General features: G+C 39.5%; 1 non-coding gene across 1 annotated transcript; it reads left to right on the forward strand.

Annotated features, from left to right (window-relative positions):
• Window positions 1-5,358: 5,358 nt before the first annotated feature.
• Window positions 5,359-5,429, forward strand: TRNAG-CCC (transfer RNA glycine (anticodon CCC)). The gene has a single exon. It is a non-coding gene; the product is annotated as a tRNA-Gly (tRNA).
• Window positions 5,430-13,166: the final 7,737 nt, after the last annotated feature.

Below are 13,166 nucleotides of genomic sequence, written 5' to 3' on the forward strand. Positions count from 1 at the left end.
AACACCGTATATACTATATAACCATACAAACACGTTTACATTTTATGTATTTTTCAAGTCATATTTATTTATTTCTCACCCTCGAAAACACCGTCGGCCACGCGATCATTTTCCTTCTAATCTAGAAGCTATAGAAAATATAAATAAATGATTTGTAAATGCTAGAATAATTCGCTTCCACAATTTGCCATAAAATTTATTCCTTCACCTCACATTGTACTAATGGATTCTCCTGTATTTTTCTGTATTTCTAGAGGACTGGGTTGGGTAACTGAAGGCGTAATCGATACAGGAGCCCGAAGGAAACACCACTGGAACATCAGAGTTGCAGTAGAAAAAGTCGTTGTCACCCCGCGGGAAAAAGTCAGGATTCTGTGGATTTTCAGTAATTTCCTTAATTCGCCCCATTGATCAGCAAAATTGATCCACGACAGGTAAAAAGAGTTACTCCATAAAAGTACCAAACATGTGATAAATCCAGAATCGATGGAATGAGAGGGAGCAAAGGTAAAGTACCTTCCGACAACTGTGACCTCGAGTTAAAAAGAACTTTTAAAAAAAATCAAGAGGACAAACGAAGGGAGAGGAAGAAGCCGGTGGAGTTTGAACCAACGCAGAATATTCCCGAGTTTTGTTGCCATATAGACTGGAAAAAAAATTTTTATATAACCAAGGAGAAGACGTGCACGCGTTCTTGGTGTGCACTGGGGTTTATTCCACCGACTGTTTGATTTAAATATGTCGAGCACAAAGGGCCACAGAGCGAAGTCGAGGCTCGAGTCGAGGAGATCCAAGTGGCACTGGTGCTCATGCCATCGGGTTCGATCAAGAGGATTCATTTCAAATGCACGAACCAACGACGCCGGAAACATTCGACCGCTTCTTCATTCATATGCATCTCGTTAAATTCTACGTGCAGTTATAAGTTTATTCTTCTCGTCTGCGACTTTCCCCAGCATCCACTCTTTTTCCCCGCGTTGAATATGAAACTTTTCATGGAACTCGGCTAGCCGAAGGGATTTCGAGAGGAGAAAAAAAAAAAAGATTGCAATTGAACCTGAAGAATTCTGCAGACACGTCACACGGGTGAGCAGTTTATCTGGGGGATTAATATGTGTTTTGGACGACTGCCTGAGTCCACTGGAGGTCGTGAGTTCAACAGACGGCTGAGTGCTGGGTCCAATGTGTTGAACAAGTTTTCGTTGATCATTGGAAAAATGGGTATGCTACTGCCTGATGAAACTTACGAGGAGCGCTCCTCATCCTCTATGACAACTTCCTGCACCAGTCAACTTGTTTTTGATGGTATTAACGAGACAGCCGCTGCCAGGGCACTTGCTGCTTTTCGTAAATGCGATGATTTTCTCCAGAGGTACAACATCAGGCCCGAATTTTTCTGTCGACATAAGGAACGTCTCGCTCTCCAAACCTGGCTGCTGACCAGATCCTCCAAGTTTGATTTTGGTGAGGATTTTTCACTTTTCCTTTATCATTCAAAGACAATTAATTATTTTTCCCCCAACTCGAAACTCTTGAAAATCCCCTGAAAAATTCCAGCGTTGAAGACCCAATGCTCATAAATTCTAAAATAAAGTTTAACGTTTTCCTGGGATTTTTTATTTTTCAATTTCCATGTGCGACTTTTTTTTCTGTTGTCAATGAAAGTCGACTGGAGTATTTTACAGCAATAGGAGAATGGGGGTGTGTGGGTGGAAGTTACACCTGAAATATAAGCCGGCCTCAGTAAATATCGGAGAAGTATATATATACTTCAGTGGCTACTCCCAACTGTTGGAAGTTCTTTTCTAATCCCCATTTTCCAGACGAGCTGATTTTTTTGCTCAACTATCCTGCTCTCCGATGTTTTTGTACAGCTTTAATCTTCAGCTGTCAAGGACTTTTTTCCGTTTGAGATCCATATATGGGTAAATGGGAAAAAGGACGGAACTATGCTTTTACCAAAGTATCAAGCGCGTCAAGAGTTTCTGGGCTTTTTTACGCTGCCCTCCCTCTTCTTCCGTTTCCACTATGTACTACTCCCCTTTTTATTTCCATGATTTTTTTCCTTTACTTTTCACTGACATGCACGATTGGCTTTCCTTACTGCTGGTGCATTTTCTTGCGCCCCAAACATCAAACGAAATGGTTTTTCTGGGTTCTAGGTTCGGGGGGAACTCGGTAGTTCATAGCATTAAACAAAAGACACGGGGAGATGGAATAAAAGGTAACGTGAGGTGAGAATCGTGGGTTGATACCGGATGTTAGTATCAATTCTAGTAATCATGGTGAGTGCAGAGTGTAGTCCTCGGTGAGAGGCCGCAGGGAATGATCGAGTTATCGCTGGAATCGATATTTTTCACACGAGTTCAAGCGCAGGAAAAAATGTATTTATGGAATAGTCTTGTAATTTTTACGAAACAAATTGTAATTTGTACAACAATGTGCTTTTTGTTTTTGAGTCTTTGTTTTTTTGATGAGGAGATGATTCTCTGGGGAGAGATTTGACAGAGAATTGAGGGGTAGGCATGGAGCACCTAGTTTGGAGGGATGGGGATGAAATGATAAATCATGTTTGGGGATTATTAGTGGAGGCTTGACACTATAATAAAGGTTTAATTATCGGCTGGTCATAACGTTGGACAATTGATTACAGATGTATTATAGGCAGCGAGTATATTATGTACTTCATTATGCGTCGGCAAACTTCATGATTCATCTTGATAAGGTTCTTTATTAACGGTGTTGTAGGTTTATGGTTGCGGTTGTTATTGTATTCAGCATTAATTAAGGGCGGTTGGCGCACAGGGGAATTTTGTGAACAATGCGGCGCTTTCTGGGCTGTTGAACCTTCTGTAATTCGAATAATTAATTTTCTGGACTTTATTTCCTTACATTTTTGGTGTTCTCCAGCACGAATTGCTGGAAAATTATGGAAGATAACAAGAAGTCGTAATTATCGAGATGAAAATTAAGAGAACTCCAATGACAGCAGTTGCAATCTCTCATGTCATCATGTTCTCGAGAGAATGTTGAATATCTTTGCGGGGGTTAATTGGACGATCAAGGTCAGTGGTTTTTTTTTTCTTTTCATTGGGAAAATGAAGTTGAAGAGATAAAATAAGATAGTCTGATGTGTGAGGGTAGAATCAGACGTTGAATTGCCGTAAAATAAGTACTCAATTGCTGCAGCAGATGCTCCCCAGACTCATGAGGCGGCGGAAGTTATTCCCCCTGATAATTTATGAATACATCTTGGCTCTTGTGCGATTGAACTTGCGCATGCTTGCCACTCCATTCCAGGGGCGAATTTCACGGATCATTATTAGTTGAAAAAATAGAGTCGACAGGTCGTAATAACCAAATCATTACCCGACGCGGAGGGGGAAAAAAGACAACTAATGGCTGAATATAAATAGTGTGAAATGAGAAAGGTGGAAAAGGGGTGGGAAGTTTGTCGAGAAGTTTATGCTCAAATGGTTGGGTAAAACGTACAAAACAGAGTCAGGTGTTGCCACCATAAATCACCATTCCTTTCATGATCTTCCGCATGTCGCGAGTCAGCGCGTGCGGTATATGGATTCAGAAGGGGAACCCCAACTCTCTCACGCCGTTATTTCAAACACCAAATTGATAAATAAAACATAACAGAACGCCTTCTGGTGTATTCTCAAAAAAAAAAAAAACACATTTCCAGAATCAAGATGTCTTAAATGGAGATTTTGAGTTTGTTCTATTATTTTCAGTTGATTTCTTCTTTTTATTTTTCAGTTATTAAAATCATCTGATAATAAAGGAAGTAGACTAGAAAACCGGAAAGACAACGAGAAAGTTATATTGGTGCAGTTTATTACTGAAGCAATTAGAGAAAATCAGGAGATATTGTTGATTTTCGAGAGGACGAGGGTGACTAGAAGAATTGGTATGGGGTGTCCTATTTTTATCTTCATTGTTCCTATCCATTCTTGTCACAAAAATGACCAGATTTGCCACAATCTTTTGAGCCTTTCTAGCACCCCACCGAGCTGAATATTATGACAAAAATGAATTTGATCCTCGCAATGCATTTTTTCTCTCTGTGTGGAGCGCTGAAAAAATGCCGAGAAAATAGGTTTATTTTTCATGATTTCGTTTGGTGTTAAATCAGCATGAGAAAATTAGGTGGAAACTTCAAAGAAAAATTCGAGAGGGGGAATGAATGAGTTCATCTTGAAGTCAACGCATTCCAATAGACTTCATCCAATAGACTTCTGATTGAATCTACTCTCAAATTTCTGTATTCCATAAGGCAAATGCCAAGGAAAATTTGGAAATTTTTGATGATTAATTTGCATGGAATTGAATGGAATTTTCAAATGGTTATTATTACTGATGAATCGCTTGATTTCTAGAATATTCAGCGACAATCATTTCCCACGTCCATATCCCACCGAACATTATTAAAAACAGTGAATATTCACGTGATAATTATTTAAAATTTCCAGTTCTACTCTCCTCTGAATTTCCTCGTAAATATTTCCTCAACTACAGAATTCATTCCTTCTCTTCTAGTTTTTCTAGATTTTATTGCAGTAGGACCGAGAAATAAGAAAAAGGGAAAAGTTTGGAATTCTATAATTCGACATTCATCTTCGCTTGTCAGAGAGAAAATGTTATTTATCGGAAAATAAAAGGGGATTTTTCCTTTTGAAATAATTTAAGGGTCATTCAGTGGAGTATGAATGGAGTGGGTGAAGAAGTAGTGCGTGAAATTCGAAGACCTCAAATTCCATGGGAAACATATGTAGCTGTTCATAGAGCAGCAGAATCAATATCATCTGCTGTTTTTACTCGAGTAAATTCACCGATATTGAATTTTTTTCGCTTCAATTAATGTTTCCAATTTCCATTTCACTTATTAGGGAAATAATTTAATGGGAAATAAGCATTGCCGTTCTTTGTGGCCTTTCATTGGTGAAAAAAGAGAAATTGAAATGCAGTGGATCTCTCGTAGAAGTTTTAAGTTTTCCTATTTATTCTGAAAACGTTCGTCGGAGTTCTTCCTTTCTGCTGTCCTTCTGTGCACTGGACATCATACAAGCATTTTCTTTTTTCCTCTTTTACCCGCACACACAAATACTTGATTTTATTCTCCGAGGAGAAACGTTCAAGCGTATTTTCGTTGAGTTCTGCATTTTACAGAAATTTCAGGGTAAATCGTGCATCAGAAGGCATGACATATTATTGAATCCATTTAATTTTTCGTGGAAAATTTTCAGCGAGATGCATTTAAACGAGTTTATCTACTGGTCTGTGAAACAGGACAGCTTTTTTACTGGGAAATCGTGGGTTTATGTCAATTTTGGGATTGACTTTGGTGGAGCACCGCTGGTGTAGTGGTATCATGCAAGATTCCCATTCTTGCGACTCGGGTTCGATTCCCGGGCGGTGCAACATCAATATTTTTTTTCCTGGAAATTGTAGGATTACAACATGAACTCTCCATTATTCCCTGATTTTCCCTGATTTTTACAATAGAACTGACTAATTGCCAATGTTATCGATTTTCTCACAGATTGAAGTGAAAAATAGAATGAGGAGTCTGTCCGTGTGACGAACCGCCAATCGATCTGCTCAAGTTAATTACTCTAATGCGCTAATGACAGCGGAATAATCGAGAATTGGCCAGTCTGATAATTATAGTTGAACGGAATGAGGTATCGCGAGTACCGCGAAACCTGGAATAAATATCTAGAGAACATGTGTGCACATGTTGGCCAGGTAGACGAATCAGGTAGAAATGGAGGGACTGGTGCCTAGTTTGTGTGTTTATCCAGAATGGAGCGCACGTTTATGCGCGGTTGGACACACTGGAGTCGCATATAAGGCACATCCTCTGGATTTATGCGTTTACGCACCCTCTCTCTCTCAAAGTGAGTCCAAGGGAGTTTTCCTGTTCAGTCGACAACACCATCCCCATATCCCCATATACTCCACCTATTTACGCATAGCACGTACCGACGGATCTGCTTTTGCATTCCGTTACCCCCAGTAGCCACACTGTACTGAGCAGTAAATACAACGGACGATATCTGCCACTGCGGTTTACATAAATTTGCATCCTGCCGAGTGCATTTTTTATGCAAACCCTTCGCCTCTTGATGAAAAAATGTTGGGAGAAATTAATGGAAAAGGGAAGAATAAAATGCACTTTTTAATACTCAGCCGTGCGCTATTTATGTCCCCCGGGTACTTGGAAACCTACGGGCTTCCACGGTTTTGATTTGATAACCGTTTGTTTGAGCGATAAGCCAATTGGGGGCTTATGGCAACATTATTTTTCAATTTTACAACGTTTAAATTTCACACTCCTCCGCTCTAGTCCCCACGAGGGCCAGTGGAATTTAATGGGGGAGGGATTTAATAGTGGAGCCTGTGTTTACGAATTACTGCGTTTAATTTTATACCTCGTCGAATGCCCATTTCCCCGGTGTTTTAAATGAGATTGGTACATATGATTGGTGAAATATGGACTACCGCGAGTGATAAAAATTTACTGCCAATCGCCATTCGGCCGCGGGTTTTGTTTATTCTTCATCAGCGATTTAAAAAAATACAAATTGCCGGAATATTTCCGGATAAAGTGGAGATGAATGCGCGTTCGGTTTGAAAATTTCTGGTCGAGTCAATATTTATAATTGCGTCAAGTTGTTTGAGTCGTAAATTCCTGAGCGGGGCGGGGATGGGGGGGGGTGGGGGTATGGTGGAGGCGAATATTTTTTTGTACTTTGTTTTTTAACGAGTTAAATGGAATGATTGCACGAGCGGAAAGTACTCAACCGATCATTTGCACGTTAATTAATTCGTCAATGAGTGGAGAGAACTTCTCCTCTCACTTGTGCCACCGATACGTACGCGAATTTCAAAGCAATTGTTCAAAAATTCTGTATATACTTCAATGTAGATACCAATGGGGAAACAAATTATCCGTTTTTTCCTCCGTAATCGATTGAAACTGACGACAATTAAGGAGATATATTTGTAAATTAGCCCGGAAAATTCGCGGATTCTTTCAATAAACGATAAATTATTAATTGAATAAATCATTCATTATTTAAAAAGTTTTATTTTCATTTGTGCGGTAGTCCCTGATGGGTGGAAAAATATAAAAATATTTTATTCACACAGTAGCAAGTTCCCGCAGCTAATAATGATAAGAAAAATTTTCAAAATCGCAAATCGTAGACTGTTCCTTAATTTCCTGAATTATCCGCCTGAATACTGATAAATTACCAAATTCTTTGGCTCAAAGAGAATCACGAGTGCACCTTGCGTATCCCATTCTCGTCCACCCCGAGGATCTCAAAATAAAAATGAGAATGGAAAAATAAACGAAAACTGATAATTCACCCCCGTCATATCACGAACGGGTATATCCCGTTATGAATTATATTAGCAATTAAAATTGTTTAGACGGCGGAAAAAGCCAGTTGAACGCAAGGAAAACCCGTGGGAGTGCGGGAAAAGCGTTGGGTCAGTTGGAGAAAAGAGGAGCAAAATGTTGAAACGAAATGAAGAAAAAAAAAAGAAATAAAAATGAACGGAGGCAACAAAAAGGAGGGAGTGAGGAGAAAAGGGTGTGCGGAAACTGAGCGTTGCTCGTCTGCCGTGTGACACCGGACCGCGAAAAGAAAGGGTTGCCAGCAACGATAGGTATAAATCACGATCAGAGGTTTCTCCAACCTTCATACATACACATACACATGCACATACAATGAAAAGAAGGATGGGTACATACTGTACTCCGGAGCCCCTTCTGTCTCTATCAGTTACAAAGGACCCATTGGCCATTCTTCTCCCTTTTCCTTCCCACTCTGCCAATCTCTTTTCATCCTTTTTCCTTCTCACTTGTTTGTACTCGTCTCTTTTCTCTTTTCCTGCCCATCTCCCACCAGCTTCTCCCCCTTTTTTTTGCACTTTTTTATCTCAGCTCACCCTCCCCCTCCCCATCTTCCCCCTTCATTCCCCTGTCCCTCCCCTCTTTTTCCTTTTTTTAACTCCCGCGATGCTATCAGATCGATCCCACCTTGTTATACCCACACCTCGGCGTTCGACAATTTTTTTAATTGATTTTCAAATGATCGTTTAGGTATATCAGACGTGCAGTTGCTTGGACTAACAGGGGGCCCTTTAAAGAATCACCAAACACGCAAGCATTCGGTTCTCAGGTGCTTAAATCTTCGTACGACAGTGATCAGTCGATCTTCATGAACGTAATTTCGCGGTTAATCGAGGGGAGGGAGCTCTTTTTTTTTCCTTTTTTTTCGGAGATTTGGGGAAATTGATGAGTAGGCGTTCGCAATGATAGGAAAAAATGTGGGAATGTTAGAAAATAAGTTTCTACATTCAAGAGTCATTTTTGTTGATTGGAGATAATGAATGGAATTCAGACCCAAACGACCTTTTAAATACATAATTGTTTATCTCATCACTTGGTCAGCATAATCGAGTTACGCTGACATGTCCTGTACACCCAAATATTCATGAATAATGGAATCGACCAAGTCTAGGGCACAACGATATATTCAAGTTCGAATATCTTTAATTACTTGTTTAATTAGGCTTTAATCAACATCTTTGATTAGGTTGTATTCATCTGGTGGGGCTTGCCATGTCTAAAATTTGCAGATTCAATACAAAAAACATCAATATTTCGGAAATGCTTGAATTAAATAAAAAATGTACATATGTATGATGATTTAAATAGTATCAAAGCGAATTTTTTAGGTATAGATGGTTAAACATTGAATTTCAGACGAGTATTAATTATTAGATCACATTCCGACTGGTTCCAATTGCTTTGACAATTACAGAAATCGGGAGTGTCGGATTCGTTCATTATTAGTCTGTATTATATAATCATCTTCACAGTTGGTTTTTAATAATTCGGTATTTCAACCCAAATTGATACTCGAAGTACCAACTAACAGAGATATTCAGTAACAATTACTGAAAAATAGACCTAGTTCATTTTTTTATTGAATATTTTTATCTAAAGATCAATAATGATTTAAAATTTGAATTTGACTAGATCCCTGACGGTTTTACAGAGACTTGACTAATTCTTCAATTTCAGGGGATAATCCAACTATCTTAATGGAAATCATGAAAATTGGTAATTACCCTAAGTAAATACATGCAAAATTAGATAAATCGGATAGCAGATTAAATGATATTTGAAATGAATATTGGATGGGTATGAAAATCGATTCGTCATTCGTTATGGTGGAAGCCGGAAAATCCGGTTAAAGCGAAACGTGCCGATATAATTTGAACGCTCGATTAGACCACGACGAGCAAAATGATTCCGCATTAGTGTCCTTCTGGTAGATGGGGGGGCAATGTAGATATATTGGGAGTCAGATGGATACACGAATCGATGCGCATCCAGTGGTATATAAAACTGATGGGAAGTGTAACGAGATCCGACGTCTCTTATCACGGATATCGATCATTCGGTGTTACTCCTGGTACAAATACAAGAGTTCAGAAAACCAACTTTTTATTTCTCTTTATCTTCAATTTTTATTTTTCTCCATTCTTTTTATTTCCGTTGATAGCACGCGCAGGCTGGTTCATTCATTTAATTATTCAATTTTATATAAAATTAAGATAATAGCTTGAGAATAGATTTATCATGAAAAATACTTTTTTTGGTTTTTATGTAATATTATTGGTGGAGTTGGTGAATAAAAAGGATTTCTTCAAGGATTCTCTCTGAAGTCAGGTAGCAATGAAATTTTATTTTTTTCTTTTTTCAAGTTTCAACCGAAATTTTTTGGAGATTTTTCAGCATGTGATTCTTGAGGGAGAAATAATTTTTTATCTGTTGCAGATATCATAGCGTACAATCTATTAAAATCTGAGAATTTCTCATATTAATAAAATAATTGAATTTCCTCGGCGCTCGTATGATTATTAAATTTTAATCCGAAGATTAGAGATAATCGATTGAAGAACTTGTCGAACTGATCAGATTAATGTAAAAATTGAATAATTTATGGGAATACGATAATTTTGGAATTACGTGCATATTCCGGATAAATATAGAATTTTAGATCTTCCCTGAAATAACCGGAATATCGACAGACATTTCACTTCCAACACTATTTTTATAATAATTTTCGATTATGCTGAATCCCTTAGTAACGATTGCCGATGAAAATAGAGCGATAAAAGAGCCATGAAGCGATGAAAAAGGAGAAAAAAGGTATGAAAAAAATTTCATACATCTCATCTTTTCATTGTGTCGGGCGAAGAAGAAAGGCAAGAAGAGCTCGACGAGATACGAGAAATGAAGGAATTCATCACATTGAGGATGTGTTGTGTTGGGGGATTCGATTCTCTGTCCTGTACACAAGCATCTCCACATCCTGACGACAAGAAAAAAGTGTCCACATCGAAATCGAGGGGGTGAGGGGAAGTTTGGGGTGCAGTCGTGAGTTTCAAGCGAAGTTACCGAATAACTCGAGACTCAAAATATCGAGAAGAATCCACTGGATAGAATCCCACCGAATCGCCCCACATTCTCCATGTCCACTGGGATTTTTGCTCACAGGTGCACATATCCTGAATTCCCAATCACCGAGTAATATTATTCATAGGTAAACGTCTTTTTTTTTTCTATTCATGATTTTTGTATGGAGTTCTCTCCTGTATTTATGGAATATTCGGAATGATTTATTCGCTGTAATAACTCGGTTTATGCGTCGTCTACTTACGATTGAATGAATTATTGTTTACGATGGGGTGCAGCATACACCAGTGTGAAAAAATGTAAAGACGAGGGGGCGAAGGGAGGGTTAGGGTAAAATGTCTGTACATGGGGCACTGGGCGCTTTTAGGAAAATTGAAAAGCGAGGATGAAAATGTATTTCTCTGCACATTTACTTTTTCTTCTCCCTTCCACTTGTTTTTTGTTATACCCGTGATCATTTTTATAGTGCGGAAGTTGTGCCTGTGCGGAGGCAACGACAGGAAATTTTACGAGCCTGTCGGGGGCTTTATGGCGCTTTCAACACTGGTTGAAATGTCAAGATATGTATGCATTACGCGTTGATAAATTGACAGAATTGTTAGTTGCTGTTTGAAAAGTGTTTTTCTCCTAATTTTTTTTTTTACTCATACGAAATTCATTCATCATGCCGATTTTCAAGCGATACCTGCATTACCTTGTATTTCCGTTTGAAATCACCGACACGGCTCCAATTCTCTCAGCGGGATTGGACAAGATAAAGGTCCACATGAATTTCGCTGAGTGAACCTGGGTCCTTGGGACAGCTTGCCATGGCCATCACTCACTTCCCCGACATTCAGGACCCGATTCGTTTTTGTATCCCCCACCGGTTTTCGCCTCCGTCCAATTTTTCTGATTTCCCCGTTTGTCCAAGCGCGACTCGAATCGCAAATGCCATTTTGCATGAAACAAAAAAAATTGATTAAAAAAAAAAGGCAGATGGAATATTCTCTCGCACGCACCGATTACAAAACAATGTTTTTCATTCAATTCTCCATGTACACTGCAGAATTTCGAAGGGTTGTGTCACTAAATTTCGAGTGGATCGTAAAAAAGCTTCAGCTCGTCGTTGAAATTCAAATTTTTTAACCAACTGAACAATTTCATTAACACCCCATGCATTCTTTTTCATTGCACCCCTCGTAATTGACAATTTGACGACCCCTCGTGAAAAAAAAATTCACTCTTCCAATAATAGATCCTCTCGCAATTAAATTTCCCGGAACTCCCTCTCGATTATATTCCGCGAATTGATCGGCGATCGGATTGATCGATCGCTCACCCTCGGGTTAAAATCCGATGATCGATAAGATACCAATGTTCGAGGGATCGCTCCCTCGGCCGCTTCTTTATCTCAATTTTCTGTTTTACCGATTCAGGCCCTCAAGTTGCGATTCAGGCCCAGGGCACGTTGGTGATGCCCCACGCCAATGTCTCGCTAGCATCCTGATTCTCAATAGAAACCGGTTTTCCGAGTGCCTCGAAATCACGCAGGTTAACTCTTCTCCAGGTTTTCCATTCATCTCTTTCTCATTCTCATCGAGAGCGATTAAATGATTTAAAATTTACTGAAGGATTTTAACGCACCCTCTCCCCCAAAAATCCATCAATTATCCAGTTCTATCACCTGGCCTTCATACAATTTTAAAATCGTTAAGGAATCATGGAGAATTGCATTTGCTTGGAGAAGATCATTGGAGATTTTGTTGACTCGAGTCAATCTTGAATTTAAAAAGTCCATTTTTATCCGAAAGAGTAATACTCAAGGTAAATATAAAGTTGATCTGTACAGTCAAGTACAGACAGCGGTGGACGGACGAAGAGAGGGGAGGGGACTTAGGAGGAGGGAAAACAACAGTGGAAGAGGCTAGAGTGGTCGTCGGCCTCGTAAAAGTGTGGGGGTAGTCTCCTCACTTCTCCAACCCTCTTCTTCCTCTTGAAGAGCAATCTCTTTTCCACCTCCGCACACGCGAACAGGACTCGTACATGTTCCCTGGTGTCGTTTAGTCCTCCAGTGAGAAAAGGGGTCCCAAGGGCCCCCTGGTGATGAGGGGAAAAGGGGCACTCAAGACCGCGGGCTAATGGGAAGCTGCAGCTGAGAGAGATGAAGCTATGGGTATTGTTTACCGCGCACCACACAGCCATATTGGCGGTTTCGTGCTGGAGAATTTGAGTCCAGGATATGGTGCATCTCAAGCCGTCTCGAGAGTGGAAAAACGTAGGAATGCGGAGGAAACTCTGCTTCGCCAATTTTCAGCCAAAAAGTGATAGAATTTTTGAAAAAATCGCTTGAGAAATTCGTTCACTTCATAGAAACAGGATGGAGGCAGTACGGAGTCATTTGAAGAGATTGAACAATTTTAATGAATGTCCAAAAATGGGAGATGGAAGACAGATACGTCCGCTGCCATTTTGCTGGGGTGCTTCCGAGACACGAATGGTCTTCAAGATGGCGACGTCATCAGCTGTGACATCGTCATACAATATAATATATTATTATTGAGGATATTTTATTGTGCAATGTCAAAGAGTCGAGAATAATGAACGTACAGTTGTCGGAACTTTTGTACAATATTTTGATTTTCTAAAGGAAAAAAAATCCCTATTCGAGCGA

This window comes from Fopius arisanus, unplaced genomic scaffold (genome assembly GCF_000806365.1).
Source record: "Fopius arisanus strain USDA-PBARC FA_bdor unplaced genomic scaffold, ASM80636v1 scaffold00180, whole genome shotgun sequence".
Classification (NCBI taxonomy): domain Eukaryota; kingdom Metazoa; phylum Arthropoda; class Insecta; order Hymenoptera; family Braconidae; genus Fopius; species Fopius arisanus.